Source organism: Agelaius phoeniceus, chromosome 1 (assembly GCF_051311805.1).
Source record: "Agelaius phoeniceus isolate bAgePho1 chromosome 1, bAgePho1.hap1, whole genome shotgun sequence".
NCBI classification, from domain to species: domain Eukaryota; kingdom Metazoa; phylum Chordata; class Aves; order Passeriformes; family Icteridae; genus Agelaius; species Agelaius phoeniceus.
In genome coordinates this window covers 109,190,863-109,206,107 of record NC_135265.1, presented here as the reverse complement: position 1 = coordinate 109,206,107, position 15,245 = coordinate 109,190,863, and the positions used below count along the sequence as shown (strand labels likewise).

The 15,245-nt window shown below is 35.4% G+C and overlaps 1 long non-coding RNA gene across 1 annotated transcript in view; it reads right to left on the bottom strand.

Moving 5' to 3' along the window:
• Nucleotides 1–1,117: 1,117 nt before the first annotated feature.
• LOC143695110 (uncharacterized) overlaps nt 1,118–15,245 on the bottom strand; it is a 55,846-nt gene continuing 41,718 nt past the window's right edge. Inside the window, exons 3-4 of the long non-coding RNA XR_013184038.1 lie at nt 4,005–4,285; nt 1,118–2,633 (exon numbers count right to left, since the gene is read on the bottom strand). This is a non-coding gene — a long non-coding RNA (uncharacterized LOC143695110). The remainder of the gene's footprint in view (nt 2,634–4,004; nt 4,286–15,245) is intronic.

Here is a 15,245-nt window from a genome sequence, read left to right as displayed (position 1 = left end):
CAGTGTCAGATAAGTGCAGTCAGTCATATTAAACTTTTCATAAATGACTCTCCTAATTTCTAATTTTCTGAGTAACCATCTTAAAAATATTGAGTTTGTTTTTCAAAGGTCCTGAATAATTAAATCCAAGGGAAAGACACATAGAAAATTTTTTAAGTATGCTGAAGTCTTTGAAAAAATCAATATTTTGTGATACAATGTTTGCAAGTTTAAGCTGCAGCTGTTTTGGTACACATCTTGCTCACATGCAAATGGAGATTATCTTCTTACGTTGCCTAATGGGCATTTAGATAATAAATTCATTACATGTAAGGCAAAATTTCTGCAATACTTGGCTACCTAAGAAAGTCAGATGGAAGGCTGGTAGTATTTTTTTACACATCACATTTCCCAGTGGCTGCACGTGAATTCTGTACTCATATGACTCCCTCACACAGTAGTGATATGAGAGAACAAGTTTCAGACCTATACCATCTCTACTTCATTTTTTTTTTCCATTTTTTCTTTATAAACTGGTTTTTATGGAAATTTAGTTGAGCTGATCACTCATAGTATACATTAATCATCACATAGTGTTTAATAGCTTTACATAAGTATGGTGGTGCTTAGAAATTCAGGAAGGCATAAGGCTCTCCAGTTTCATCAGATGTGTTCTGGGCAGACAACAGTGTGTAGTTAAAAATATGATACTGAAACAAAGAAAATTACATTCTGTCCATTTTTCACTTGAAACAACAGCCAAACACATTGCTTATAGCAGTCAATTTGGACATTTCTAGGGCCCTGAAGAGAGATGGGAAAGCTGTTGGGCAGAGCCATCAGGTGCACTAATGAGATAAGGGAGCTGGAGAGATCCTTTGAAAATAGTTGTTGGAGAGGCTAGGAGGAGGGAGTTTGGAGGTTTGGGTTTTTCATTTTGGGGCCACATATGCTCCAGGAAAGATTCATATTTCCTATCTCAAAGGAACACACATAGCATACCAGTAGGAAATACCAAACAATCATAAGCAGTGCCCAGCAACTTCTGCTCTCAGTGGATGTAAGTACAGAGATGATGAAAAGGCAGCTAAACACCAAATTGAATAACAGTGACTCTAAAATAAATCACAGTACTCAGTTCAAGTGTAACCAATATTATCCACATTCTTTTGCCAAAACAATAAGAAATTATTGTCAATTCTGGACAGACATTTTAAGACAATATTTCCTTTCCTTCATTTCTAGAGAAGAAAACAATTGTGTGGAGAATGTTTAAGAATGTATCTTTTTTCTTTATCAGACATTCCATAACTGACTAACCTGCTTATTCTCTTGGAAAAAAAATAAACCAATAAAAACAATTAGTTGAGTTGAAATTGTATGTTTGACAGTTCAGCAAAAGTTCAATTTTTTCCAAAAGTGGATATACTAAACTCTGTGGATGAGTTTAAGTAATCTAGATTATCAAAGCAAACTCGAAATTACTCAGGTAAATAGACATTTTTATTTACAGAATTATTTAAAATATTTTTTTTCTCTTATGATCTCTACTTGATTAAAACATACAAAGATTGTTCCAAAATCATACATGACCCAGAAAATAGAGATCTGAAAATTTTTCAGTATTTCTTTTTAGCTTGCAACCTTTTTCTTTCCAGTCAGTTCATGACCATTAAATTTTATATGTATTTTCTTCCACTAATGATGACAGAAAACTGATCCAGAAAAGTAATTGTGCTGGATTTCTTCAGTTTAAAAGAACACTTCTACTTTTCATATGGAAAAAAAAAGAATATGAATAAAAAATTCACACATGGTCTTATGTTGTTTCAAAGTCAATGCTCTTTGGATCTTTTGTCTCATAAACCTGTGGGGTTTTCTGGAAAAAATATTCACACAAATAAATGCTTTGTATATTTTAAAAAATAAAAATAACTCATTATGCTTTTTTATGACTATGAGATAATCATATCTCTTTTGAAACACCTCTCTGCAAGTGTAAACTACAAAATGCTCTCAGATCTTTAGGAGATCAAAAAGCTCATAGCTTTGAAAGTCAGTCTCAGTTAACTGCAGAAACTTCTACACATTTGGATATTTTATGATTGTTAAAATTTTGAATATTTAAAGACAGGACTAAGATTGGCAGAAAGTGGGGTAAGGTACTTCTTGAATGTGTTTGTGGTAAGGTACTTCTTGCATGTATTTGTGTTCAAAGGAGACTAGTATACAAATCTGCTTGCAGAAGAATTAATTTTGGAAATCTTAGCCAGTAAGAACATTAACCTTTTCAGACACTTTAAAATAGATTTATTCAGAAATTCTTTTCCTAATGATCTCACCCAGGGTTTGCTTTGACGTAACTGGGGCTTGTGTATCGAGCTGCTGAAGATTACTAGATTTGCCCTCATTCTATCTGAGGAAGAATATTTCCTCCTTCCATCCAAATGAGGTCCTCCCAGACCAGTCTATTAGGCAATGAAAGGAAGAATGGGGTCAGCTAAAGATGGCAGAACATCATGGAAAACAAATGTCTTTTGAGAATAATGCATTACAAGATCTTCTGATGAAGGAAAGAATGGACCAACCCCTTTTCCTCTCTTCTCTTCTCTTCTCTTCTCTTCTCTTCTCTTCTCTTCTCTTCTCTTCTCTTCCTAAGATTAAGATTTAATAATTATGTATTTGAAATGCAAAGGCAAAAATCATGTCTGTCATGTTATTTCACTTATAATTTTCATCATATCTGAAAATTACGTTGTGTATATTTTTTGTCAAAACTTGAATCAACACTAAGGGTCAAGAACACTACAATTGACTACCCTAGCAATGAACTTATCTATTCTTCATTTTCCAGATACTATCGCCTAAGAAAAAAAGAAAACCTTTTATAAAAGGAATACAGAATAAGAATATGGTAATGGGAGGAAGGCAACATAAACCAAATCAAGGAACAACACAATATCTTAGAGTTATATTTAGTCACACTCAGCTGGGACGTGGGAAAGGAGACTAATTACAGAGGTTAGATGGGTCAGAAGTTAGGAAATTAACCTTAGATTTAGAAGACTCACAATCTATTCCCTACTCTGCCACAGACTTCCTAGGTGAAACTGGTCAAATCCTTTTACTTCTGTCTTGATTTCAATTCTTCACATGCAAAACTGAGGATAATAATACTTCCCCCACACATTCTGTTAATGATTTTCATTATTTGAATGTTACAGTGGTTTAGATTGTATAGATTCGGGTAAGGGCAAAGAGAAGGACAAAAGAAACGGTGTTTTTCTGAGAAGCTGAACTGCCTACAGAGAAAAAGACTCCAAAATAATTATAACCATTAAGGCAAACTCTGCCTTCAATGGGTTGCAATTCAGATAGCTGAAATTTATGCTGTAATGTCACTGTGGGTATTTATTTCCTTAAATCTCCTCTTTGTTTAAATCAGAGCCCTACCATTACTTTGGCCCATTTTTTTTTTGTGCTGAAATAGAATGGTATTTATTAATAGGTTGCTCTTTTAGTTTAAGTCTATAATTTAAAGTAACTATGAAAGTCAAGATTCAGTAAAACCTGCATCCAGAAGTTCACAGAAGCTCTGGTAAGGGTGGCAACTTTTTTGAAAGTGTTCCTAAATTATATCAATTGCATGGTTTGTTTGTGGTATTATATACACTTAACAGTTTTCAGAGAACTAGCGGACAATTGAATCTGTTTCTGTACATTCATTTAATTTAAAAATATATATTTTCTCTGTCTTATATTTATTATTTTCAATATAGCTGATAAACTGCTGAGGCTGAAATATATCAGGCCACTATGAATCCAGTATAGTAAGGACAGTTCATAATTGCATCAAATGCATGATTCTTCCTTTAAAAAGTCAGGCCATGAAAAGACATTTCACAGGGAAAGTTAAGGGTAGCAAAAAAAAAAGACCAGCCAGTAACTTAATTTATATGCACACCCACAGACTCTTTCCTACAGCAAATAGACAGACAGCTCAGCTATCTACAGCTTTCTCTCACCTTTTCAGTACCTCTGTGTATCATTTATCCACATGAGCATTCCAAGGGGTAAATGGGAGTGAGAGCAATTAACTGGGCAGTGCAGCCTAATGGAGTTGTGGCCCTCGTTATGTTCCCCTTATTTGCGTCACCTGCTCCAACTCTGCTTCTTCAGAGGCATCTGCCCAACTGCACAGCACTCTTCCCTGCTTGTGCAGGTAATGCTCTTCATGTGGCCTCTTAAATGGAAAAATTTATCCTCCGGGAACTGAGTCACACTTCAGGTAATGATGATGCTGAAGCTAGTAGGGGACAATGCAAAGGTTAACATTATTGTTTGGCAGCTGATATATTAACGGTATCATCCAGTTTTCCTGGGAAAAGAGCAGTGGTTAGCTTGGTCGTGGTCACTATAAATTTCTGTAAAATGAAGAAGATCCAAAGAATAAATTTAATTCAGTCAAGAACTCACTAAAAAGCATTCAAAGATAGGGGAAAATATTTCCAAATTATTAAAATTTATTTCATCGGGTATAAATGTTGATCTCTATTTGATAAAACCACCCTTTCAATCCACCCCCCCAGAGACTTCTCATGTAAATCAACTATGATTTACAGCTCGTGCATGACTTTATGCCCTTCTAGTAAAGTCTAAGAGTTACAGACTATTGAAATCAATTAAACTACTTATCACTATCCTTTAGAGTAGGCTATAAGGACAATACAAAAGTTCTGAGATTAAGTTGTTTATTAAAAGCAAGAATCAACAGAATTGATAGGTAATTTATTTCCAAATATTATGAAAATGCCTACATGCATAATGATTACAATGGTATTATAGGTTATGTCAAAATGGTATGAAAAATCTTAGAGATTAAACACATCTAATCAAAGATTTGTAGCATTTTATAATAGAGATCTAGCAAATTTCCATTAGTCTATAAAGAAATCTATAAGTAGGATTTATAAAATACATCCATTTTCTTTTTTGAATTCATGAGTGTCACTATATAAGAATTTGCATCTTAAATGAAAATAAAACACAGAAATTCGACCACACAATAAATATTGCAGAAATGAGACCTTTTTCAATACCTGTGAAAGCCTACAAATTAAGAGTTTAATGTAATATTTTGCATACTATTTCATACTTAATTTTATTTTCATTATTCTTATTATATATGACAAAACATTCATTAATTTAGGGTTTCTGTTGACATTTTTGTCTTTTTTTTGGACTTTAAGCAGCACTCTTGCATGCTGCTCTGGGGAAGGTTTGAGAGGGTATGAGTCTTGGGTTTTGTCATTGAATATTTGAAAACAAACAAGCTTCGAGTAGTAAATTTGCAGACAGATTTGCTCAAAATATCTTTCCTAAAGCATAAGAATAGATTGTTTTCCTTGTTTGTTACTCCCAACTCCCACTCCAGTAGCAGATCCAACATATCCTGAAGACAGCACAGGACCCAAGTGGAAGTACAACCAATATACTAATGACAAAAGTTGTAGTTCAGAAAAATAAAGATGAAATAGCTCTCCTTTGCACCTACACACCTAAAAAATAATTTTAACCCAGTTTTGTCATCTGAAAATACTTTCCTTCCACAAATTCTTTTTCTTTTTATCTCACACAATTTTAATATAACAAAAAAGACAAATCTCTACATTGGATTCCATTGCTCCCAGGACTGACTTGGTGTGAGTCAGATCTCAAGACCCTGAGTGACAGCAAACATACCACTCAACACCACTCATATAGCAAGAACTGACCAGGGCCAAAATCATCTCTCTAGTCAATCTCATGTTGATTCTGCTGTGTAAAGATTTTGTGTACAGAACCAAGAGAGCAAGGAATTTAAATACAATAGATGACATGAAATCTAGCCCAATTTTGACTTAAGGTACATGGTGGAGTGACCCAAATGAAACATTGATGATCCCATCATATGCTGTGTGACTCCCAAAGGACCAAAATCAAAGCCACAAATAACTGTCATTTCTCAGGAAGATCCTTAAACATGTTGATAAACTTTACTCCTAGCCATTGGGGTTTTTTGTGCAGCTGCTGAAACAGTACCTTGTCCTGCAGTATTCAAACTGACAGCAGCCATCCATAGCAGTAATTGCATATAACATTCCCTACAACAGAATCACAGTTGTCCATGTTTGACCCTGGCATGGAAGCCACTCATAAACACACAAACCCTCGTTTAAGCAGCAGACAGATCAGGAGGAGGGGGAAGTTCCCAGCTTTACTCCTGCCAGAACCTGGCTGTGCCGCTTGGCTGTTGGATTTGGCTGTGACAGCTTCCACCAAAGGGGAGACAGGTCGTGCTGCCCTGTGACTGAGAGTGCTGCAGTGCAGGTCTGGGGAGCCCCCTCCAGAAGCAGCAAGATCTCCTCCTGTACCCTATGTGAAACAGTGGCTGTCAGGGCAAGTTTCCTTCTGCCTACCCCAACACAAACTTACCTGTAAAAGGGTTCTTGAAGCCATCTCAGAGCAAAAGCTGTATTCTCTCAACATATCCTTCCTCCTTTCCTTTGGTGAAACTCATCTTTCTGAGTTAAAAGGGAATATATCTTATGGTGTAAATTGGAATCCAGACTAACATCTCTCTAAAGACACTTATAATCAAATAGCATAAATCATATAGTTAACCTTTTGACACGGCAATTTTAATTAATACATTTTTAATCATACATGACAAGTTGTATCTCCTAATGAGTGATGACACTGGCTCAAGAAAGAAGTACGTATTGGGCCTCAGAAATTTTGCATTAGGCATGGCTGTGTGGATTTTAACAATCACCTTACTTCCCCATTCAGGAAAGCTCCTGAGCTGAAGCTTCAATACGAACATATGAGTTGCCTACTGACATTCTAAAAAAAATCTCTTTGAATCAAAGTCTTCACTTCCAGGTAGCTTTTTTCTCAATATGGACAATAGAGACTACTTAATCTAATTGCACTCTCACAAGAACAGAAGGATAATTCCTAAACTCTTTGGGGCTAAAAGATGTCACTCGCACTTTCATCTTGAGATAGTTTAATTACTAATCTCTACAGACGGGGTTTTCTTCTTATATGCAGTGAAGGAAGATGCAGGAAAAAGTTTTTATTTCCTTGTAATGTTAGTGATGTGTTTGATGGTCCAGTTCACTAGAAGATCAACAGCATGTGAAGATTTCCCCAGAGACCTTCATCGTTACTGGTGTAGATCTCACCACAATTCAACACATTTATTGCTCTGTCTCTTTTCACAGATGGCTGTGACACTAGTTTTCCTTCTTGGCTTTTTTTAGCAACTGTACTTTAAAGAAAACAAGCTGGACTAACAAATCTTGTTAAGATTCTAACATAAAGCACTAAAAGGGTAGAAAAAATCTCAGTTAAAAGTGAAATGTACCATATGCCCTCGAACAACTATGCATCATTTAGAACTGCCTTTGTGACTGTCTTATTGTCCCCAATTGCACCTGGATGTATGTAGAGATAAAACTTTCACTACAAGCTGTAAATAGCTTCCTTTTCATTATTCTTTTTGTCAGTACTGAAAAATACTTTTTTTATAGGTTTTTTCCTGAGAGATTTTATATACAAAAGCTGTGTAACGGTTTCATAGATATCCTTTGCTATGAACATTTTTCGTTCAAGAATGTAAACCAATTTTAATTAATGGGGATGAGTTTTTAACCTACTTCCCTTTTACAGGACTTACTAAAGATAAAAGTGATGTATGGAGAGTTGCTCTCTTTGAGTATGTTATAACCCTTATTTGCATAATAGAAGAGACTATGCATAAACCTAAGAGTAATCATAAATGTATATTAATGAAGACATTTATAGACACATGAAAATGTATGCCATGTCAGGAAAAAAAATCTAAGATATTATTGTTGACAGATTCAATACAGATGATGTAATGTATGTTAATATTATTATAAATTCTTATTGTTATTCATAGGCTTATATTAATATTGTCATTATGAATCATATTCTCTCAGTTCCCATGAGAAAATAAAAATACATGATGGAAATACACAGTGGCAAAGTGGCATTGTCATGTTTATATTAATGTCAAGTTCAAATTAAAATTAGTTCTAAAATTAGTGACAAAGACATTGTTTTTGCATTTAAAAACAATCAGTATTCATGTTAATGCTGCTAATAAATTGATATTGAAATAACCAGCTTCAATAACTATAGATTGAATGTGTTTGTTGTCAAAGTAAGTGGAAATATAAGCTTTTGAAGTTGTCATTACCGAGCAATGAATAAGGAAAATGATGTGCAGACTCTTTGCTTATGAATATGATGGTCCTGATTCTTTTTCCTGATGACATTTATTTTGCCCTAGAGTTGGTTTATGGATGTCACACTGTTCTGTGGGGTTTTTTTGCTTATGCCACAGAAGTCAGGTTTAGGACTTGTTGAAGGGCATATATGGCTCTGAGATTAAAACAGAGGGTAGTCACTGGGTATCATAGGGTTGACTGAGCAGTACTTCACCTTCCTTCACCTCAGTTTCAGCTTTGGACCACATGCAGTGTTGAATTATCTTTGGTCCAGCCTGCTGCAAGAAGAATCATGATGTTTGTTTGCTCCATTCAATTTCCTAGGAAACATTTAAATGAGAACTTATGCTAAATATAGGGGGTTTATTAACATGATGATTGAAATTGTTTCACCTTTCTTCTTCAGCCCTGTGCCAGTGAGGAGTTGTTTGTTGTATACAGAGTACAGTCAGCATTTTTGTTCATTGTAGGCACAGTTTGTGGTAACTGGGAGTGGGGCTGGGGCTGAGCCACATCCCCAATGGGCTGTAACTGTGTAGGACAGGTGAAGAGTGTTGAGGGCAAGGAGGCATGGAATGCTGAGGTGTACTGAGCAATCACAAAAGGGGAGAAAGGGCACACAGGTGTAAAGGATGAAAGAGGAAGGGTATAAAAGGTTGTACTGAAGAGCAAGAAAATGCTGATGTTTGAAGACTTCTTTGGTGTCAGTCATACCTCCACCATCAGTTCTGTTTACATCAGGTAAAATAAAGTACCCAGGGTTTGCTAATAACAAGCAGACACCTGATCCTTTCGCCACTTTTTCTCCTCTATTTTATTTTCCTTAGGCCAAAAAGAGATAGAAAAAATTGATATACAAATAGGACTTGGTATATTATCATTTCCCGGACAAAAGCTAAAACAGTTGTAATACACCAAAATATATAATGAGCACCACTTGTGAGAATCAGAGTTTGGATTGAATTATGTTGCTAATTTGAAGAGGATTTAAGAAAATCTAATAGTTGATCCTTTGAGAAATATGGTATCTATACAGGGAGAGGTTAATTTTGAAGTTGAGTTGTATATGGATTCTCATGGACACAACATACTTTCTATACCAAGCAGTACTTGCAAATGCACATCTGTATGCACAAAGGACTTTGAATGCATATAAGAAACTATCTCTTTATACAGTAATTTAATTTTCTTGTTTACTTTCCATAGATACTTCACAATGTAGATAGAGATTTTCATATTATTCTACCTATGGAACTTGTCCTTGTTTTCATAAATATTTGGGCTTAACTAAGGATACAAAAATCTATACAATGAGAAACTATGCACAAGATTTATACTTTAATTTTCTATCCATCTTTCTATTCCCTGACAGGTTACATTTCATTCAAACTATGCATTACTAGTGTCACAGGGGTATTGATAAAAACACAAAAAACCTGCATAGATGGAGCAACCATACTCAGTTGTTATCCCACTTGAGAAAAAATATCTCACTCTCTTTTACATTAATGTAAACTCTCTAGATTATTGCCTTCTCTGAGTTGAACTGAATTCTGCAGTCACACTGGTTAAAACCTAATTTAATCTACATGGGAAAATTTATTTCAAAAAATAGGCTAATTAGTAGTCTGCACTAGTGTACAGATGCCCTAGGTAGTAGTGCACAGAAACATTTGTGAAAGATGAAGAATTCAAAAAGATATAACTTCAAACTAAACAGATTTAAAGTGAGAAAGAAATGTTACATCAAGTCCACCCAATAAGAACTGATAATTTTGTCTGCAAAGCCCTAATCTTGTTTCCTGTTCAGGAAAAGATGACCTCAGTAATGCATAGAACCCTGTTTCAGACAAATATTTTATTGGCATGATTATTTTAATAATGGAAATTATCCCACTAAAATCTATTTACAAAATCAGTGAGTAAGATACCTCAGAGAGCTTCATCCTACAGTCTCTTTTAGAAAAGCACTCCTTTTAGCCTAGAAGCACAGATCTTTGTATCAATGTCTTGGCAAAAAACCAAAAGAGAACTGTATTCTAAAAAGTATTTCTGAGTTTAATTTTCCACCTAATGTGCAGAAAAACAATCAAGGTCTTTTCTTTAGGTGTATTTTCAGACTGTCTTGATTTGTGTATGGATAGCTCTGACATTAATAAGTGATGGTGCCACATTTGGATCGTGCCTGTTCTGATACCTCAGAACTGGAGAAAAAGACATCATTCCCTCCCCCCTTTTTTTTCTGCCCATCCACCTTTCATTTCTAGGGGATGAGAAACCATGTCTAACTCAGGGAAAGGAATGAAACACAGACATGCTACACAGCAATCTGCAGCTTAAGCCTGGCAAGAGATCAGCCTCTAAAGTGCTCCCTTTCAGAGAAGCAGCTTACCTACCTTCCATAAGTATGTGAAAGTCTGTTTCTTTTCTATGTTTTGTCAACACTTGTTTATCTCATCCTACCAAATCTCCTTGAATTGAGTTGTGTGTCTGCAAAATGAATCCGAAGCTCAAACAAGCCATTGACATTCTCTGCTCCCACCCAAGAGAAGTTTCATTTTTCTGCTGGCAATGATCCATGACATTTAAATTCTGTCTTCCACAACAGGCTTATAGAAAACTACAGAAAGAACTACAGGCCCAGTGCAGGAAACATAACTTTATCATTCTCTTTTAAAGCAACTAGCAAAGCTGGTCAGGATAATGTGAATTTTTGTTTACTAGCTCATTTCTTGACTTTTTACATGACTGACTTTGGAACATGCCGTAGTATGTCATTTTCAAGATCCAGGCATGCAGAACAACAATAATCTCCATGATCGTGAAAGAATAACAGCCTTGAGACTATACATGATTTTGTCAAGAACCAATTTTAGACCCATTTTAGCAAGGCCAGCAGCTGCTGTTTTAAACAGAAGTGAAAAGGGTGAAAAACTTCCCCAAACAACCCCAGCTCTCAGCTGGCTTCTGCCTGGCCATGTTCATGCCACCACTGGTCTGAAGGGACTCTAAAACAGACAGTCTGGCTGTCTGGTGTATTTCTTCTCACTTACTCCTAATGTTAACTCAAGGCAAAGCTTCTCTTTGATGTGTCGCCTTAAGGAAGCAGCATTACCAGAAACCTTGTCTCTGGGGTCTACAGAAATTCAAGCTGTAGGGAAAATAAGACCAGACTTCTGGAAAATTAATTTCCTTGAAGAGATGTCCCATTCAATGTCACCTGATAAAGTTCCTATGATTTCATGGCAGAACTCTGAGCACTCAAGTCTTCTTCCCACTGACCTTTAACTCATGCTTTGCATTCCATATTTTTCCTTTTACATCTGACTAAAAAGAAATTATTTCTTGCAGTAATTTGTGAATCTGATGAGGAGCATATAGCTACAACTTTTCTTCTTTCCTGCAGCTCACAATTCCCATACCTCTTATATTTAATTGAATATTATTTATATAATAATAATACTAATGAGAATGAGAAAGATATGCTAAATGCATTCTTATAACTACAAATTCATGATTGCTTCCTGACATATGCTCTCCAGGGTTTTCCTCAAACTTACTGTAAAAATGTTGGAATTCCTATGGGGAAAATATTACCATAAAAAAAATACACTGTTTTTATATGCAACCTATATTTATTTAACCATAGTTAAGCTTCGATATTTTTCTCATCCTGTTTCATAATTACATTTGTCATGTATGAGTTCAACCATTTCTATATTTGCTATTGGGCTGAGTAAAATAGTAGGGACCTTTTTCAATGTTCCTCCTCTTTCACTCTTTCAACCATTGCAACTCTGTATTTACTGGTACCTTTCTGTAGGTGGTGGAACTGGAGGCTATAGTGCAGGTGTGATCTGACCAGAGAGGTTTAACCACAACGATGCTGTGCAAGTAATTGTTCCATTGCTTTACTACACAAGATCACATTGCTTTTTATTGCCACTGCAATGCATTACTAGCTCCTTCCTAGCTATTTGCTAGCTGTCAGCTCCAGATCTTTTCTAGCACAAGGCATTTCACATATCTCCTTGAATATCTGGGCTTTGGAAGCATTTTGGTTCTGTTATATAAACAAATCACATTTTTCTGCCTGAACATGTGTCAGAGTATCCACTTATAGGAAAAAAAACCCAAAAAAACAAAAAACCAAAACTTTTAGTCACTACAACTAGGGACATGAAAATAGTAATATTTTCTCTGGCCAGTACTCTTCTGGTGAGATTTACTTGCTTTTCTCACCATGCTGCAGAAGGAGAAAAGTGTTATGTTCCATATTTCCCAGACCTAACAATCCAAAGACATGTGTGGCCTAATTAGTACTCATCAGCTCCTTATAAACACATGCATTAATTATCACTGAAAGATACTTGATACCATAGAAGACCTCATGCAAATTAGGCAACACTGGCTTTGCAGTTAACCTAGTCTTGACTTCTGTCCACCTTTCAAACTCTTTTTTCTTTTCCAAGTATCTAAAGAGTTTTCAAGAACAGAAGGAAAAGGAAGAATTGTACCAAGAAACTTGCTGACCCCAAGTGATTCTGAAGACAGACAAATCTCTTTTCTCTTGGTTCCTATGGAAACATCCACCTCTACTCTCCTTTATCACCATATACATTATTTCTCATGTCTCTAGGTATTTTCTTTCTGCTTCCCAAAATGCTTGAATTAAATATACTCTTCATATTTAATCCTTATGTGATTTGACACTTCCCTTATCATCAATGGAAGCACTCAGCAAGATTTCAAGATAATCTTTCACCCACCCATTGGCAAAATCCCCATGATTTCACTAGAGGAAAGGATGGACTGTCAGAATTTCTACACAAAACTGTTCCTATTTTAGATGTGCTTCTTCCAAAAAGACCATGGGTGTTCACCACTAAGGTGAACTGCTGAAGGCCACATCTACCACAGTAGGATGAACTGCTGAAGGCCATATGCACCTCTCTTCAGCATCAAAATCACATCTTGCCTGTGATATTAACATAGCTAATAACTGTAAGCATGTAATTATGTGCATGTAGAAATGTGAAATACAGGTTGGAAAGAACATATATTGCTTCTTTTTCTAGAGCAAAGTGGTACTTGTGATAGGTTCAGTACTTTAATTGTACCTTTAGGAAAAACACAGTATCAGAAGAAAACATTACAGACTGTGAGTGATATGACATACAAATCATTAATAGATCATTTCAGTACTGATGTATTTCCTATTAAGTTTAAATGAAGGGAGCACAGGAAGACAGAAACTCTTTTCTGAATGCCCAAGCCTGAAACAGTGTTATCCTGTATCTACATGTGAGTTTTTACATTCCCTGATGAAAAGCAAATTTTATCTGACTTCAAGATAAATGGTTCTTCAAGCTTTTTGTTTATAGCACTACTTCTACCTTCCCTAAGGAGAACTGTCTTTACCAAGGATATATCATCAATGAAAATTACACTGTGGTCTCATGAACAATTTTTTCAGCAACAGTACCTGAGTGCAAATAAAAACGTACGGCTGTGGATAAAGAGAGAGAAATGTTTTAAATTAGTTCTAATAACAAAACCAATTGCAACACCAAGTCATGAAATTATCACTAAACAGCAGTGATGGAACTGAATACTTAAGTGTGAAAAGAAAGCAAGCTAAAGACCAAGTGCTGGGCATATTTCTAAAAAAAGAGAAGGCCCAAGTAGCCTTCAACTTCCTTTCTTTTTGCACTCTTTGCGTTCTTACTAGATGATGTGCAAAGATAGAAACATTTATCATTTTAAAACTTGAGAAAATTTCAGAGAGGGCTTGTGTTTGGGGGCACATAAGTCTCAAGGTTGTCTTTTTGCCAATGTGCTGTACTGTTATTACACTCAGGGTGCACTGCTGACAGTCACTGTTCTGCAAAAATGACAGAAAATAGGGAACCAGAGTAAGCAGTTTCACTTCTTGCACACAAAATGTCAACTTAGCTGTTATCTTATGGCCTAAGTGATTAGCAGAAATACACAATCATTTCTGAGGCTGTTTACTGTATCTGCCACAGAGGCAGCCAAATTCCCAAGCTATCTGAAATCCTCTGCTTCCAGTTCTCAGGGTTGCTTGCTTATATTAGAGATGATGCTTCAATCTCTCACAGTGATTTTGCTGCCAAATTTTTGTGTGTTGCTGTATTATTTTCTAACTCACTTCCCTTTAAATCATGTTCTCTTTTACCAGAAGGTTGAAGTGATGGGGCACTTTTCAGTACAAAGCCACCAGTCAAACATTTGTTGCATGATTTAAACATGTGGTGAGGGAGAGACTACCTGTATAATTCCATTGTGTTGTTTACTCAACATACTGAGATAAAGTCCCTAAAGGCACTGTAAGTATTAAAAAAAAAGAAAAGAAAAAAAAGAAAAAAAGGTTTTTTTCCTTTCTCATTCTCTTACTCCCTCATTACTCACTGGGATTTCTTCCAAAATTCTGGAGGTCAGTGTGAGGGGTTTTTTATAACTTAATGCTTAGAATCTAATTCTACACTTGTTTTTCTTCAAGTAAAAGAAAAAAAAATAAAGTGCAAAACTTTTCTCTCAGTTATAGACTTTTCTGAAGAGAAAGTTGGATTCTTAGCTCCAGTGGGAATTACATTTTCTTTTCTCTCTTCAAAATGTGTCTGGTTTTCATAAGGCCTTTAATTATCTAACATATAATTGCCTGATTTGTCTTTTCTAATGTCTCATTTAAAGCAGAATGGTTAAATCTGCCCCTTCTGACAGACTGTAGCCAAAGTAATATTTTATTTTTTAATTCTGAGATAATTTATTATGATAAATAAATTACTTTGTTATGGTAGTGAATTACATTCATAATTGCTGTTTTATTGGCTTTAGGGCTCATTAAAAATATATGTTTCTGCTGTAGTAACTATTTTGCACCAATGCATCTTAGTACTGTGCTTTTTAAAAATATATACTATATTTGTAATAAAAGTACTGAAT